Source organism: Equus asinus, chromosome 1 (genome assembly GCF_041296235.1).
Source record: "Equus asinus isolate D_3611 breed Donkey chromosome 1, EquAss-T2T_v2, whole genome shotgun sequence".
NCBI classification, from domain to species: Eukaryota; Metazoa; Chordata; class Mammalia; order Perissodactyla; family Equidae; genus Equus; species Equus asinus.
Genome location: NC_091790.1, coordinates 141,592,296 through 141,608,990, shown reverse-complemented (window position 1 = coordinate 141,608,990; position 16,695 = coordinate 141,592,296). Strand labels below are relative to the sequence as shown.

Sequence of the window (16,695 nt, the reverse complement as noted above, 5' to 3'; positions counted from 1 at the left end):
TCCTTTGGGTGCTGCTGGCTCCGCCTTTCCTGCCCCCGGGCTATTGCAGCTCTTGCTTCCTTTAGAAACGGACATATCCTGTTATGATGTCTGCCTTTGCCCAGAGCGGCTCCTGGTTAACCTCCACTGCCTTTTTACTTGGAGAACCCCTGAGGGCCCTCAGCGTCTCTTTGGGGGTCTTAAAAGTACTGCGCCCTTTCGCTGGCGAAAGCCATTAACTGCCTGGTTGGGGAGAGTTATAGTTTAGAAAGGGAATCAGGTTCTCTTGTCTTTTGATAGCATAAAAAATCAGTATGAGAAGGGGTGCTGGCTGGCAGCCTTGGTAATTAAGATCTGGTAACTTTATAAAAATTATCAGGCCCTTGGAAATACATCAACAGCTGGCTTGAGAATGATATTGAAGGTAGGAAGAAAGGCACATAAGGCATTGGCCGTTAAGGTCCTATAAATTATGACTCATTGCAAACATGTTCTTGTGCAAACATTTCAGTAAAGTCTCTCCAGAAAAATCTCTAATTGGTTTCTGTGGACCTTAGTTTAGGTTTTCTGAGATCTGAACTGTTCCTGGGGCTTGGGGAGTGAAATAGAAAATGCTTATTTGTTTGAAGTCAGCGTTCCAGACTCAGTTTCCTACCTTATATTTAAAACACACACAAATTCTAAAAATACTTTTAAGTGGGTTTTGAAACCAGTTTCTTTCTAGGCTTCAGTCTTTATTTTTGAAACATCATGTGTGGAGAATACCATAGGGGCAAAATCCGTTTATAATCCTTAATAGTTCAAATATCACTGTTTGGTTTTTAACCACCATGTTTATATTATGTGTGTGTGTGAGAGAGAGAGAGAGGGAGAGAGGGAGGAAGAGTGGCTCTGAGCTAGCATCTGTTGCCAATCTTCCTCTTTTTGCTTGAGGAAGATTGTCGCTGAGCTAACATCTGTGCCGATCTTCCTCTATTTTATGTGGGACGCCTCCACAGCATGGCTTGAGGAGCAATGCTAGGTCGCACCCAGCATCCAAACCTGCGAACCCCGGGCCACCAAAGTGGAACGGGGGAACTTAAGCGCTACTGCCACTGGGCCAACCCCTGCTGTGTTTATATTTAATTGCAGGAGATGGCGCTCTCTAATTGTATCTCTTTGCATTAGATAGGTAAATAGTTGTAGTTATTAAAGATGGATCTTTAGAAAACGACAGTTAAGCTATTGAGTATTAATTATGATAGTGGAGAGACGTGAAGTTAAAGAAACTGACCATGGATACTCCACCCATGGGTCATTAAATGCTAAAGACACTGGATGGTAGATACCTGGGCAGTTAATTTTATAGCTGTCTTTCCCCCATTTGGTACACTCCAGTGTCTGTCTGACTGCTTTCTCTAAGTGTCTTTATTGCCTTGCATCTCTCTCCATGTCAACCTTATGAAAAATACAGAAAATTTTGTTACTCAAAAGAAAACCTTCAAAATTGCTGCATTTTCAATATATTTGACTAAACAGTCCAGTTTTTCAGGTGTAGGCAGTTTTATCAGAGGCAGGGAGGTGTGGCAATTGTGAAATGACATGGTGGAGTAAACCTGTGTGGCGTGAACTATAAGGTTACAGAAACCTCATACAGGAGAAAGCGAGGAAGTAGAGAGGCCACAAGGATCAGGAAGCATTTTTCCTCTTCATTGGTGGACCCCACAGCTAGAAGCCTGAGAGTAGGTGGCAACATTTAGGATCAGTGCACTAGTCACTTTTTATTCCATCTCCATTATCAGATTTATGGGAACCATGGGCAAGGATGCTAGCTGCCTGTTTTTGTCCAAGCGGCTACACAGATTGCTAATTAATTAACCTTATATGCGTGCTCACGCCCATCCAGAATCTGCCTCAGCAGAGCCTTAAACTCAATGACTGGTACAGGAGAAACATTTTTCCCCATTTTATTTCCCTAAGCTGTCATTTTTTTTACCGCAATCATATCTGGCACCATGGAAGATTTGCAGAGGGCACACAGGCTTTAGATCCCAGTGGAGCAGGATTGGAACCCCAGCTGCAACACCTAAATAGCCATGTGAACTTCAGAAAGTTACTTATGCTCTCTCTGTCCTCATTTCCTTATCTATAGAGCAAGAATATCCACCTTGTGGGGTTGTGGTGGGGATTAGAGATAATACATATAAAACTCTTTGCGGGGCTGGCCCCGTGGCCAAGTGGTTAAGTTCGCGCGCTCTGCTGCAGGCGGCCCAGTGTTTCGTTGGTTCGAATCCTGGGTGCGGACATGACACTGCTCATCGAACCACGCTGAGGCAGTGTCCCACATGCCACAACTAGAAGGACCCACAACGAAGAATATACAACTATGTACTGGGGGGCTTTGGGGAGAAAAAGGAAAAAAATAAAATCTTTAAAAAAAAAACCTCTTTGCACAGTAAATAGGACTCAAGTAGTAGCAGTAAATTATTCTTTCACATTGCTAGACATATGTGCTATCTCTATCTGAAAAGGATGCTACTACTTTTCCCTGTGATAGGTAATGTGTTCCAATTTGGTTTTGAGTAGTTCAAGAGATTTTGACACATTACTGAGAGCTTGGGCTTTGTGGAATATTCCCTGAAGTTGGAGAATGCAGTCTGTAGTCCTGAACAAAGCAAAGCTAATTTGTTCCAGTGGGGCTAGATTTTCCAAACCCCTGCCACTCAAATGTGATCCATAGACCAGCAACATTGGCTTCCTCTGGGAGCTTGTTAGACCTGCAGAATCTCAACCCACCTTCACTCCCCCAGGCCCACTGAATTCCAGTCTACATCTTAAGAAGATCCCCAAGTGAATCATGTGTGCATTAAAGTTTGAGGAGCATTGTTCTAACCTGGTATTTATCAAACTTTTGTGTCCAGTAGAGACATTTGGGGGCTTGTTAAGTGTGGATTTCCAGCCTACCTTCTCCCATCTGCTGTTAACGCTTAGTGGGGCTCTGATGCCCAGGGTCCTTCCACTGCTCTTTGAGAAACACTGCACGATGCTCTATCCAGCATGGTGCACTAAGATGGGCCTCCGCCCTCTTCCTTAACAAAGCACTTTGGCAAACATGAGCTTCTTTGGTATTCAACCCCCTATGAAGTAAGTAGGTATCATAATCCCTATCTATCAGATAAGAAAGTTAAGATTACAGGCATGATTTGGCCTGGATAAGGCATAAGGTAGGACTGCCTTGAACCTCTATAAATACTGGTCAGCCATGCTTTCCCTACTCCAGCATCCAGATTAATGCTGTGTGTGTGTGTGTGTGTGTGTGTGTGTGGTGTGTGTGTATGTGTAAGTAATTTCAAATAGTAATGAATTTCTCCAGTATAGGGATGACTGTACATAATGGGGCATTTTATATATGCCTTTAAAACAAAGCCTTCCTTCTGTGTGACTATAGATCTGTTACTTAGGATAACTGATTTTGAGCTTCATCCATAAAATAACGATGACGTCTACTTGACAGGGTTGTCAGGATAAGCATAACGTGCACGAAGCATACATCTCAGTGTCTGAGAAGTGGTAATTCCTCAACTAATGGTAGCTATTTGTCCCAATGTACACCTAGTGAGAGGAAATGAGTTTATGAAAGGCTGAGAAAATGGCACTGCTCATGATGAGAAGTCTCTCCTGCTAAGTCACATGACATCATTGCAAAGTGGGGTCATTACTCAGTATTCGGCAAGCATTTATCATGTATATGCCATGGGCCATGCACTGTGCTAGTACTGGGAATTCCAAGACAAGACCCAGACCCTACCCTGCTCTGGAGGAGCCTGCAGCCTATTCAGGGAGATAGAGAAGTCACCTGACAGTTACATTTCAGGGAAAGCAGGGAGGGGATGAAGCCCACCCCACCTAGATAGGAGAGAGGGCAGAGAATGCCTGAGAAGATTCATGGAGGAGGTGACCCTTGAGTTGAACCCTAAAGGACCAACAGGAATTTGACAGATGAAAAAGGGTGAGGAATGGAGAGAGAGAGTTCCCAACACAGAATCCAGGTGTACCAAGGGAGAGAATACTGGCAGGTAGTCCTCATGTCTGGAGCCCAGTGTTCATGGCTGTCTCTTATTAGCTGAGTGACCTTGGGCAAGTTTGATCATCTGTGAGTTGAGAAGGTTAAATGTGTTAATCAGGAAAGCACAGGACTGATTTCAGTTAAGTGCTGGATAGTCATAGAGGTGGTGGAGGTATTAGTAGGAAATAGGGGACTGATATTTAAACCCCGTTAGAACTAGAGAAAATTGAAGAGGTCAGTTTTCTCTCTTCAGAAAATATATAGATTTAAAAGAGGGTGACTGAAAAAGACAACTGAATGCAATACAGTACTGTGGAGTGGGAAACACAAGGTATGTGTGTTCAGTGATGAGCCATCAAATATATACATGACGGTATATTGTTGACCCTGAGAGTCTAGATTTGAGAGCGGAAAGGTCCTCTCATTCTAGATGGTGAGAGTATTTGTAGAGGAGTAGCTATAAAGTATTACAGCTCCTTTCCCAGAGCACACATTACAGTTCATTCCATTACTTACCATCATCATGATCTCTTACACCCACTTCTCTGTTCCCAGAATAGGGCATGTACACCAGTATCTGAAACCTAATGGTACTTAGGGGAAATCAGCTGGGGTAGTGCATCCTAAGCCAGAGACCGAGGAGCTAATTGTGATACATGGCGCCTCTTCTCCTTATTGGCAGGAACCCTGATGGCCACCAGGAGTCCATCAGCAAGGTTTTGTTGTGCACGAGCACTGTGGTGGTGATGGATTTGGGACTAAAACAGCACCTGAGCCTTTGATTAGGAGGGATTGTTTTTATAGAGATGGAACCCATTATCCAATCTCTTTCATGCAGGAGTGGAGTGGTTAAAAACAGGAGCTCCGGAGTCAAAAGCAGACCTGAATTTACCAGTTGTTGACTTTGGGAAAATTACTTCCCCCTTCTAAGCTTTTTTTCTCACTTGTGAAATGGGGTGGTACCCCCTTCATGGTGATGTTGTGGCAATGAGATAGTGGTGTTAAGTGCTTCACACATGTAAAGTGCTCAGTAAATGACAGCACGTAATTATTGCCTTTTGTCCAGCACATATTTACTAAAGGCCTGATGTTTTTCAGTTACTGTATTTGGTATGAGGAGGCAAAGGTGAACCAATAAGGGTCCCTGCCCTCAAGGGGCTTGCAGTCTAGTGCAGGAGATGCAGATGTACTTAACTCATCCCAGGAGAGTGTGGGAGTACAGGGTACCACCAGCATAGGACAGTTAATTCATCAGTGAGGTGGACAGGAGTGGGAGGCCCCTTGGGAGGGAGGGGCAAGAGGGTGAGTATTGGGTTGCAGAAGGCTTCACTGAGGCAGTGACATTTGAGGAGAGTCTTGAAGTAAGGTGTAAGTTGGCCAATTGGACAAAGGAGGAGAGGGCATTTCAAATGGCAGGAAACTTCGCAAAGCCTTGAAGTGGCACAATATATTCAGGAAAGCTCCAGCATTCTGAAATGACCAGAAGGAATAGTTCTGAGTGAGGTATAATAAAATTTTTTGGAGGGGCCAGAATAAGGAGGAGCTTGGGTTTTTTGCTAAGAAGTTTGGACTTTCTCTAATGGCAGGAGAAAGCAATGAAAGTGTTTTAAGTAGGAGGGTGTTATGGTTAGATTTGCATATTATAGTCCAGACCATGGTGTGTAAAGATTAGAGTGCACAGACACAGGGACAGTATTGCCTGTGACGGCCTAGATTAAGTCCTGGATGTGAATATAGAAAAGAGAGGATGTATTACGTAGCTTTTTAGGAGGTAGAATGGCGAGAACTTGGAGACTGGCTGCAAAAGAGGAAAAAGAAGTTTCTAACTTGGGATGCTCAGTGGAGTTCATGCTGGTATTAACATAGGGACCACAGGAGGAAGAACATTTGGGGGTGGAGATAGAGAGAGATTGGTTTTAGATGTGCTGAATTTGAAGTGCCTATGGCACATCCAGGTGAAGATTATAGTAGGGAGATGGAAATTTAAACACCTCTCCAGAGCACCAGATCCGCATTTCCATCTCGCTGCTGTCATCTCAGGTGAGGTGTTTAATTTTGGAAGTCATTGACATACAGCTGTTGGTTGAAGCCAGGGAAGTGGATTAAATCACCTAGCAACAGCAAGTAAAGTGTAATAGAAGACAACTAAGGTTAGAACCTTATCGATCACTGATATTTGAGATATGGGCACAGAGGAGGAGAAGCTAACGAAGAAAAGTGAAAAGATGACAAAAGTGTAGAGAGTATTTCCTGAGAAATCAAGAGAGGGGAGCTTAGTCGAAGGTCAAGTGAGATGAGGACTTGAGTTGGGCTCATAGTGAAAATCTTTCTCTGGTATGGTGGAGAAAAGAACCAGACTGTGTGGACTTAGAAGAACTCAGTGAAGAGAAGGAAGAGATTGGTAACTGGAGGAAGACATAGGTTGAAGAATATGGGTTGAGGCCAGAAAGGAAGGTTGATTAACTTGAAAGAGAAAGGATGATAGATGGACTAAGGTGGGAAAGGGCAAGGTGATGAGACCCATCCCTAGGAACAGCAGTGGTCTAGTCACGGTGCTGGATAGTTCCAAAGAAGTGAGCAGTGGTGCATGAGGAGTGGAAACCATGAGAGGAGGTGCCCAGTGCAATGCCAAGGGCCACGATTCCCCACAGTGCATGAGGAGGGAGACTGGTCATCATCACCCTGGGGAGCTTTCTTCCACCTGCTGCTCCCTGAAGGCCAGGAGTTGAGTGTCCTTGTATCCAGTGCTCTTTCCTCCGTGTTGCCATAGGCAGCATCGGCATCACTGTGAAGTAGGAAACTTTGTGTTGGTGCCAAACCACTCCCCTCTTTCTGCTTCCTGCTTCTCTCTTCTCTGCACTGCTGACCTGGAGCTCTGTGCCTTTGGGCTCCTTCCTGGTTATTCTACCTGCCCTATCGGGTATATGCCCAGTAGCCCTATCTTTCCTGAGCCCCATCAGAATAACCAGTCTTGTGCATTGTTCATTCTGAGCATTATCGCTATTTAATCCCTAAGCTTCCTCCCTAAGAAAGTAGAGAGAACCTGGAAAAGGGATCTTTTATTAGTTCTCAGATAACACCAATTAGAATGACTCAGTACAGGCAAGGGTGGCTTTCTCAGTTGGGGTATGTGAAAATACAGAGCTTTCTCTCTCTGTCTGCTTCCCTCTGCTGCTGCCTTGTATTTTAAGAGCCTCTTCTTGCTTCTCCCTTCCCTACCTGGGCTGCCTTCATCCCTTGCTCTAAAGCCAGCCTAAACTCAAACATGATTTAGCGGCCACAACTTTACCAAGGAAAGTCCTTGAATGCATGCCATTTCTAAAGAAAGCAGCTGTGGTGGTTTGTTTACAGGACCTGTGCACAACATAGACATTTTATAAACCACATATTGGTGTCTGTGTGTGTCAGTAATTTTACACTAATGAAAAAGGCTTATTCTTTGCCTTGGGAAATTTTCTTCAGTCCTGGGCCTCAGTTCCCTCCTCTGTGAAAAGAGGAGATTGGACTAAATGATATATAAATTCCCTGCAAGCTCTGAGTGATCCTATGGAGGCATAAGAAATTACTTGATCATCTCTATAAGATGCCTTAAATTATGAATTTAATGTTAAAGAGAACCTTGTAAACATTAGTGTCTCTGTAATTACTCTGATTGCTGACATTGTGCTTATGTGTAATTTCATAGAGTTGTGGTTACCACATTCACACACTTTTTCTTCCTTCACATTTGTAATATTATTAACCATTCATATATTTCTATATGTTTGTATATGAATTATATATATTTCATGTATAAACATATGTGTACATTTTATATTTGTAGGTATATATTTATATATGTGTACATATGTATGTGGGGAGAGACTATCCTTATCTTTTCACTTTTTTTCCTTTCCTGAGGAAGATTTGCCCTGAGCTAACATCTGTACCAGTCTTCCTCTATTTTGTATGTGGGTCACCACCACAGCATGGCCACTGAGAGATGAGTGCTGTAGGTCCACGGCCAGGAACAGAACCCAGGCCACCAAAGCAGAGCGTGTTGAACTTAACCACTAGGCCACAGGGCCGCCCCCCCACATTTGACAGTCTTATAGTAGTTCATCCACTTCACTTAACCCCATGAATCTGATTTAAAACAAATGGTACATTTCACACATAGATTTGGACCTTTTTAAAGCAACTTATGAAAACGTGGAGTGCCACCATTTTGTAGGTCATTTAAAAAGACTATATATACATGTTTATGTATACGTATATAATCCTTGTATATGTACATATATATATATGAGATTTTATTTTTGTAATTATATTTCTAACAGGATAATTATCAGAGAGTCTGGAGAGAAAGAATTGTTTAAAGGTATTTGTATCTGTATAGACTATTGGTGACCTGAGTTATGGAATTAATTTTTAACTCTTTGCTTCTTTGCTTAATGCCTTAGACCAAGGTGCCCAGTAAAATGTAATGGCAGCCACATATGTAGTTTAAAACTTTCTAGTAGGCACATTTAAAAAATTAAAAAGAAACAGCTGAAATTAGATACTATATTTTATTTAACCCAATATATCCAAAATGTTATTTCAACAAAAAATATGAAAGTACATATATAAAATACAAATAAATATAAAATATAATTAAATATAACAGAATATGTAAATATACATTTATATATAATACATAATATAGCAATATAGTTATATAAAATTTAAATAATATACAAATGTATCAATGTAAAATACATATAATTTTTATAAACAAAATATAGATTAATACAAAATATAGATTTATTAATGAGACATTTTCCTTTTGGGGGGTTGTACCTAAATCTTCCAAATCCAGGGTGTGCATTACATTTAAAGCATATCTGAATTCAGACTAGCCATATTTCAAGTTGCTCAGTAGCCACATGTGGCTAGTGGCTGCTGTATTGGACAACGCAGATATGCAATACAGATGAAATTAGATGAAATACAATACAATACAATTAGATGAAAAAGTTAACTTAGATTATTCTTCCATAAAAAATTTTATCCCAATTATAAAATGCAGGTTTGAAATATAATTTAAGGAAAACATTTATTCCTATCATTTAATGATGTTCTGTGCTGGCAGTTGAAGGGTGTGGTATTTCTTTTACAGAAGTTGATTGACACTTTTGTCTGTCTAAGGTGTTCCTTCCTTCTTCACCTTTTGAGATTAAGCTTTTGCAGAAAAAGCCACCATAAGTACTAGACAGTAAAATCCGTATGCTAAATTTGAATTGACATTATATAACAAACTTACATAAACCAACCTAAATAAAATCAAAGGTGAATATAATTTATACAGCAAGGGTTTTTTGAGTTACTCTTTTCTTTAGCAAAGACAGCTATCTGTTCTTTTTCTGTTTCAAGTCTTCTAATCTATTTTATGTCAGTTGCTCTTGTAGATTTCTTTGAAGTTGTTGTTTTCAATGCCAGCCTCTTTGTTATTGCTGCCATGATCTCAGTTATAGCACAAAATTCGCCCTCCCTCATCCTTTGCAACAAGCAGGGCTTTAAGGAAGAGAAAGAAGAGCAGGACCTAGATCAGACCCTCTGTGAGCAGTCTGAGGTTTGTGGTTTCTTTTGTTTTTAGCTTGTTTTGTGGGGACATAAAATTTTTAACTAATATTAAGGTTGGGGATGAAACCCTTTTAGAGAATCTCTTGGTTATTTTTTTTAGTTTCTTAGAATATGAGATGCTATGCTTGATATTTTCCTTTGAGAAACATCTCTCGGAATAGACGAGGAGACTGACGAGAGCACCAGGGTGCTAACTGGTGATGAGTGTTTCAACCCCAGCATTCCTCCTTGTGAACTTGATCTTTAACCTGATCTTGGACAAGTCGTCTCCTTTTTTAGAACCCCAATTTCCTTATCTTTAAAAAGGAAGATGTGTTCATGATCTCTAGGCTTTCACTTTGACATAAGTGTCTCTAAAAGTAATTAAAATTAGTTTTATAGTTTTTGTGACTGAGGGCTTCCTAGATGTCAGCTAGCCTAGTCTGCTGTTTACAGATGAGCTAAGTGAGGTCAGACGGTGGCTGAAGTGACTTGGAGGAGGCACACATTTGTGGCATGGTCATGGGCTCACTGGCTTTTATATTGAGAAGCATATTGGGAGACAAGTTATAATGGCATTAGAAATATTTATTAGGAATGTGATTTTAATAGATTTAGGAGGCATTAAGCTTAATTAATGCCTGTATATAATACCTGAGCTGTTTTGAAATGTGAATGAAATGATCATTTAAAAGTATCTGAAGACCACAATTTATTAACCAAAACTGTAAATTTTAACAGTGACTTCCTTATAGGGCTTAAATAAAAACTTATTCATCTTTTAGCTGCCTTAAATAAAGTTAGAATTCTGTTTTCCCTTGTAAGATTTGCTGACTCACAAAATTAAAGTATGACTCACAAAATTAAAGCATGATCGTGTTTCACTTTTACTTGTGAATTTATAAAATGTCAAAAATCATTTGTAGGGGACACAAAACTAGAAACAGAATCCATTTAAAGTTATATGGAGTGCTCAAGTAATCAAACCCTTATCAAAGTCTGAAAGGAAAAGCTGTGGGATATCTGAGAGAGAGGAAAAACATCATAAATGCTAGTCAAAACCACGTTCCAGACAGTCCCCGACTTATAGTTTGACTTAGGATTTTTCTGCTTTACGATGGTGTAAAAACGATATACATTCAGTAGAAACCATACTTCAGATTTTGAATTTTGATCTTTTCCTGGGCTAGTGATATGCAGTACAGTATGTACTCTCTCATGCTGCTGGGTGCGGCAGCGAGCCGTGGCTCCCAGTGAGGCATGCAATCACGAGGGTAAACAATCGATACATTTACAACCATTCTTACTCAGACAACCATTCTGCTGTTCACTTTCAGTACAGTCTTCAATAAGTTACATGAGATATTCCACACTTATTATAAAATAGGCTTTGTGCTAGATGATTTTGCCCAACTCTAGGCCAATGGAAGTGTTCTGAGCACGTTTAAGGTAGGCTGGGCTAAGCTGTGGTGTTTGGTAGGTTAGGTGTAGTAAATGCACTTTCAACGATGATATTTTCAACTTAGGATGGATTTATTGGGATGTAACCCTATCATAAGTTGAGGAAGATCTGTATCTTAAGTTTAGCTCTTGAAAGGATGACAGTCGAATCCAACTTCCCACCCTCCATAGGGATTTCTCTTTCTCAGCTATGTGTGAATTTGCTTTGATGAATCAAGATTTTTAAAATAATAATAAATATAGTTAATTACGCCTGGAAGAATTATTTCAGTTTTTTCCTTGTTTTTACGAAAGTTTTAATATTTATACTTAGAACATACTTCCTTCTCCATGGGAAATTATAAAAATCGCCATTGACATAAGAGAAAGTGACTAGAGATAAACCTCTAGAAAAAAAGAAGAAACATACTTTGAGCAAAAGAAGTATACAAACGTTGAATTATTTTCTAATCCAGTACCTAGAACCTCTGCCAAATTTGTCTTTCTTCTGTTCATTAGGCAAGCCCTGATGAGCCTACACTGAAGCCTGGCTCTGAGGCTCACTGGCTTTGCTCTCTCGGGCCTGATAGTCACCTCTCTGGATCACAGGTCCCTATTTTAAAAGGAAAGGGCTTCATTCTGTTGTTTCTCAACTTCCTCCAAGCTCTAAATTATATGACATACATTAGCTCTGAGCTTGCACAGAGAAAGAAACCCAAATACAAAACAAAATACCGAGAACTGGTAATATTTCTAGATGAGGTTAATCTTTGAAATAATGGGAAGATGGAACTAGCAGAAAATTATATAAATTAGGTGCAACTGAAAGCTAAATGCAAGAGACATGCCACAGGCCGCCAACAGTTATGGATAGTCAAAGATAAGCTCTCTAGCAAAGACAGGACATAGAAGATACACACTGAATGTGAAATAAATAGCATTGAGTGTGTACCCTCCAGTAGCTACAGAATATATCTAAATACTGAAAGTGACCAAAAATGGCCCCTGTGTCTCCTCAGTCACGTCTCATCTTTCTTTAAGTTATAGGAATGTACAAATGCTTATGGTTGATTGCATGCACACACCAGGCAGTTATACTGTGGAAGAATTTGTTCATTGCTTTCCCTCTGCCTGCAATAATACTCCCTCCACCCCATCACCACACACACACACACACACACACATACACACACACACTCCTACATTTTGCCTGGCCAGCTACTGCTGATTCTTAGAAACTCAGCCCAGAGCCCATGTAGGAAGCCAGCCCTGTGCCTTCTCCTCTCTGTTCCTCTAACCTTCAGTACCTTCCTCTGTCATGTCACTCATTCCACATCACAGGCAACACTTGGCATTCCCTGACTTTAGATTCACCTTTTCAGTTACACACAAATAGCCCCAAAAGTCTGTGGCATGTAGTGATGTGCAATTTTACTGGAGTTTCATTTTAAAGAATTATTCTATATTTCATCAAATATAAGGAACCATTGCTTGTGAGATCTTTTGTTATTTTATGTTCCATGAAGAAAGAAAAATGACTGCCAAACAGTTGACAGGGTATCAATTGTAGGACACATCCCAGCTTCAGGAATGTTAGAATGTGAACAGATTTGCACCTATTCAGTGACATGTGGTGCCATGAAGCTGGTCTGTGGGAATGAGTGACTTTACTCTGGGGTGGTTCAAACATATCACTTTGTACCCACATTGCTGTAAGACTCTGTTCTATTCTCTTAGAAAGTTTGTTTCTCATGGGGGAAAAAATGGCCCACTTCTCAAAGAAAGCTAAATGCTGTTGTGCACAACAGAACTGAAGAGTTCTAAGACAGTGACAATTTTTAGTTAGAATATAGAAATTTTGAATAAATTAGAGAGGAAGATAACAAATTTGGCAGTGGCTCAAATCTGCAATTCAAGAGAACTGCCATATGCCCAGTATAGAGACAGGAAAAAGGGATTCTGGACTCAGTTTCAGCTAGTACTCCAACTAATAGAAAACTGCTCACTGATGGAAGAGAAAATTCTACTGCTAAAATTGGAAAGGTAATTAATTTGAGACATGAACCTGCTCAAGAAACACGACACACTTAGGAAATGTGATTCAAGAGGAAACTTATTGAAATATGTTTGTGGGTTGAGAGTACTGATATGGTGAAATGTAACTCCTGATGCTACCTTTATTCTGAGTAAGGGTTGGCTCAAGAATTTTAGATTCTTTGCATAATTCAAATGTTATCGGAGGTGCCATCAGCTAACTGCGTAAGCTCATATAAAAGGGTTCTGGGCCAGAACAAATGTTCAGTGCAGCTGAAGCCAGCCTATATGGGATGAAAATACTTTCCCATCCTGTATTTCCAAGGAGGAGAATCTAGTATCAGGGTTTAAGGCAGCCAAGGACAGACTGACTCCTCTTCTTTGTAGCGATGCATCAAACTTTGTTTAAACCAGGCTTGCTTTAGCATTCTGTAAACCTTGAGGTATTTGGAAAAAACTTTTGCTTATGTATTGGCCGTGCAACCTGTTCAAAATGGCTTTTCAACAGCTATAGGGAATAAAAGCAAGTGGGACAGTTGTAGTCTGTCCACATGAGTGGATAAAATTGAAGACTCAATATAGCAAGAATGTAAGAAAAGCATAGAGGAAAAATGAGCATAATTATTGCACTGAAGCCCAGTACAAAATCTGAACAAAGCACCTGCTCCCTGTTCTCCCCACAGGGCAAGATGGTCTTTCAGCCTCATGAGTGTGGCTGAGAACGGCTGTGGTTTTAATGCCCGGCCTTGGAGCATGAGGTGAGCGTATTGTAACCCCGTCACGGTGGAGCCTGGGAAGCTCTAAGAGGGTTGGGTCGGTAGTAGTGTCATCTAAGAAGAAGGTGCTGACCTCAGCAGCTTTTCCATCTCTGAGCTGGGAGATGTCTCTCCTCTTTGTTTCTTGTCTTGGACACAGAGCCTGCTCCTCACTAACTCATCTCCCCACCCTCAGGGTCGTTACATCAAAATTAGGAACTTGCTTTTCATTGACCTGTTAACTCTTGGGCCCCTACTTCTTTGAGTAGGTCTTGATTATCATTGGCTCATCTGCTTTGCCTTCCTTGGGGAGATAGAATTTAAGGAAACACAAACATTCATGTTTTCAAGTCATGCTGAATTGAACTATGTTGGTGCTTTTATTTTTCTTATCATGGCCCCCACAGTCCATAAACAACTTGCTCTTCACTCTTCTTTGCTTATCTCCCAAGGTAAGGTGGCCACAAGCAGAAATTTAGGAAGTTGTTTCTGCGCCATTAAAAACCTTGAGCTGTGATACTATTCGTTTTGGGCTTATTTCATAAGTACCTTGTGGCCAAAGTGGAAAAATAGCTTTCTTTCAGAATCATGAACTGAAGTATTAGCTAATCATAGACTTCATTGTATTTTACAGGGGAAATTACATTTTTATAGCAGAATTTACAAATTTGGGGAAAAAAAACAAAAAACCAAAAAAGAGTTTACAAATTTGGGGATTCTTGAAGATCTTTTTTTGAAGAAGAAGAAGATTAGCCCTGAGCTAACTACTGCCAGTCCTCCTCTTTTTTGCTGAGGAAGCCTGGCCCTGAGCTAACATCGTGCCCATCTTCCTCTACTTTATACATGGGACGCCTACCACAGCATGGCGTGCCAAGTGGTGCCATGTCCGCACCCGGGATTCAAACTGGTGAACCCCAGGCCACTGAGAAGCGGAACATGCTAACTTGACCGCCGCGCCACGGGCCGGCCCCATCATGAAGATCTTTTTTTATGTCCCTTGCGAATGTCAAGAGTCTCCTGGATCTGGAAATATGTTTGTATGTCTGTCTTTCCTGCTTAGCCTGCACTGTCCAATACTATCACAACTAACCACATGTGACCATTGAGCACTGAATGTGGCTAGTCTCAACTGAGAGGTACTGTAAGTGTAAAATGCACAACAGATTTCAGGCTTGGTACAAAAACATGGTTGCAAAATATATCATTAGTAATTTTTTTATTGATTACATGTTGAAATAATATTTTAGGTATATTGGGCTAAATAAAATATATTATTTTTAAAATCTTACTGTTTATTTTTACTTTTTTGACACATCTATTAAATCACTTAAAATTACATGTGTGGCTCATAGTATATTTCTCCTAGACAGAGCTGATCTAGACTATAAGTTCCTTGTGGCCAAGGGGAGTGCCTGGCACATATTAATTAGATGCTCAGTGTGTGTTTGATAAACCAAACTGCTGAATTGAAATGAATGAATGGATGAGAATTTTAACGATTTTTTAAAGTAGTGATTTTGACACTATGGTTTTAGAAAGTGATAGAGCAAGATGAGATGGATTTTGTCAGGAAATCTTAAAATGTTTATTAATTGTCTCTGGTGTATGGGGCTAGAACTACATTAAAAGAGATGCGGGCCAGGACTGCACCTGTCTTCTTATGAGAACTTACGATGTGCCCTGTGGAGTTGACCTGATTTTGCCGCCTGTGATTCCTTTACTCTAGTGCCATATAATCCATTAGTTTGTTCAAGGAAGACGCATTTCCAGAAAGGAATTTTCCTATGTGCCGTTTAGCTGTGATATCTAGACTTTAATGTCCTTGAGAGTCACTTACAAAGTCTGTTACAAATGCAGTTTCCCAGATCCATTCCCAGAGATTCTGGTTCAGTGGGTAAGGGATGGGGCCCAGGTCTGCATGTTAAACACTCTAGAAGATTCCAATGCAAGTGCTCTATAAACAGTACCTTCAAGGACACTGCCATATGGCATCGAAATCTGGGAATAGCCTGGAAGTCCAGGTAGAAGGGTCAGTGTGCTCAGTGATTTTTATTATCTGTTATAATACAAAGAACTTAAGTTGTTAAATATTTATTTTTGATTAATCAAAAAGTTGCAGCAAAGGAAGTAGTGAGAAGGTGAGAAGGCAACCTAAAAAATGGGAGCAAAGGGGCCAGCCCAGTGGTGTAGTGGGTAAGTTCACAAGTTCTGCTTTGGTCACCTGGGGTTCACAGATTCAGATCCCAGGCATGGACCTACACATTGCTCATCAAGCCATGCTGTGGCAATGTCCCACGTACAAAATAGAGGAGGATTGGCAGAGATGTTAACTCAACGACAATATTCCTCAAGCAAAATGAGAAAGATTGGCAACAGATGTTAGCTCAGGGCCAATCTTCCTCACCAAAAAAAAAGGAGAAAATATTTGCAGTCCATATTTCAGATAAGGGGTTAATATCTAGAATATATTAAGAACTCCTACAATGCAATAACAAACAAAAAAATACCCAATTAAAAAATAGGCAAAAGACTTGAGTAGTCATTTCTCTAAAGAAGATAATACAAATGGCCAGTAAGCATATGAAAAGATGCTCAGTATTGCTAATGATCATGAAAATGCAAATCAAAACTACAGTGAAATACTACCTCACACTTATTAGGATGGCTGCTATCAAAAAAACCAAAAAACCAAAAACAGAAAAATAAGTGTTGGTGAGGATGTGGAGAAATTGGAATGCTTGAAGCACTGTTGGTGGGATTGTAAAATGGTTCAGTTGCTGTGGAAAAAAGTATGGAGGGTCCTCAAGAAATAAAAAATAGAACTGCTATGATCTAGCAATCCCACTTCTGAGTGTATAT

General features: G+C 40.4%; 1 protein-coding gene across 24 annotated transcripts in view; it reads left to right on the top strand.

Moving 5' to 3' along the window:
* The window catches only part of ICA1 (islet cell autoantigen 1), a 141,906-nt gene that overhangs the window by 1,188 nt on the left and 124,023 nt on the right, over positions 1-16,695 (top strand). For 3 of the 24 annotated variants that reach the window (XM_070509016.1, XM_070509027.1, XM_070509093.1), the window contains exon 2: positions 13,765-13,839. The exons of 20 other annotated variants lie outside the window; for them this stretch is intronic. The gene's annotated coding sequence lies outside the window, so the exon portion shown is untranslated. Of the gene's footprint in view, positions 1-9,570; positions 9,618-13,764; positions 13,840-16,695 lie in introns of those variants that run through there. One more of the 24 variants, XM_070509129.1, reaches the window with a different exon arrangement.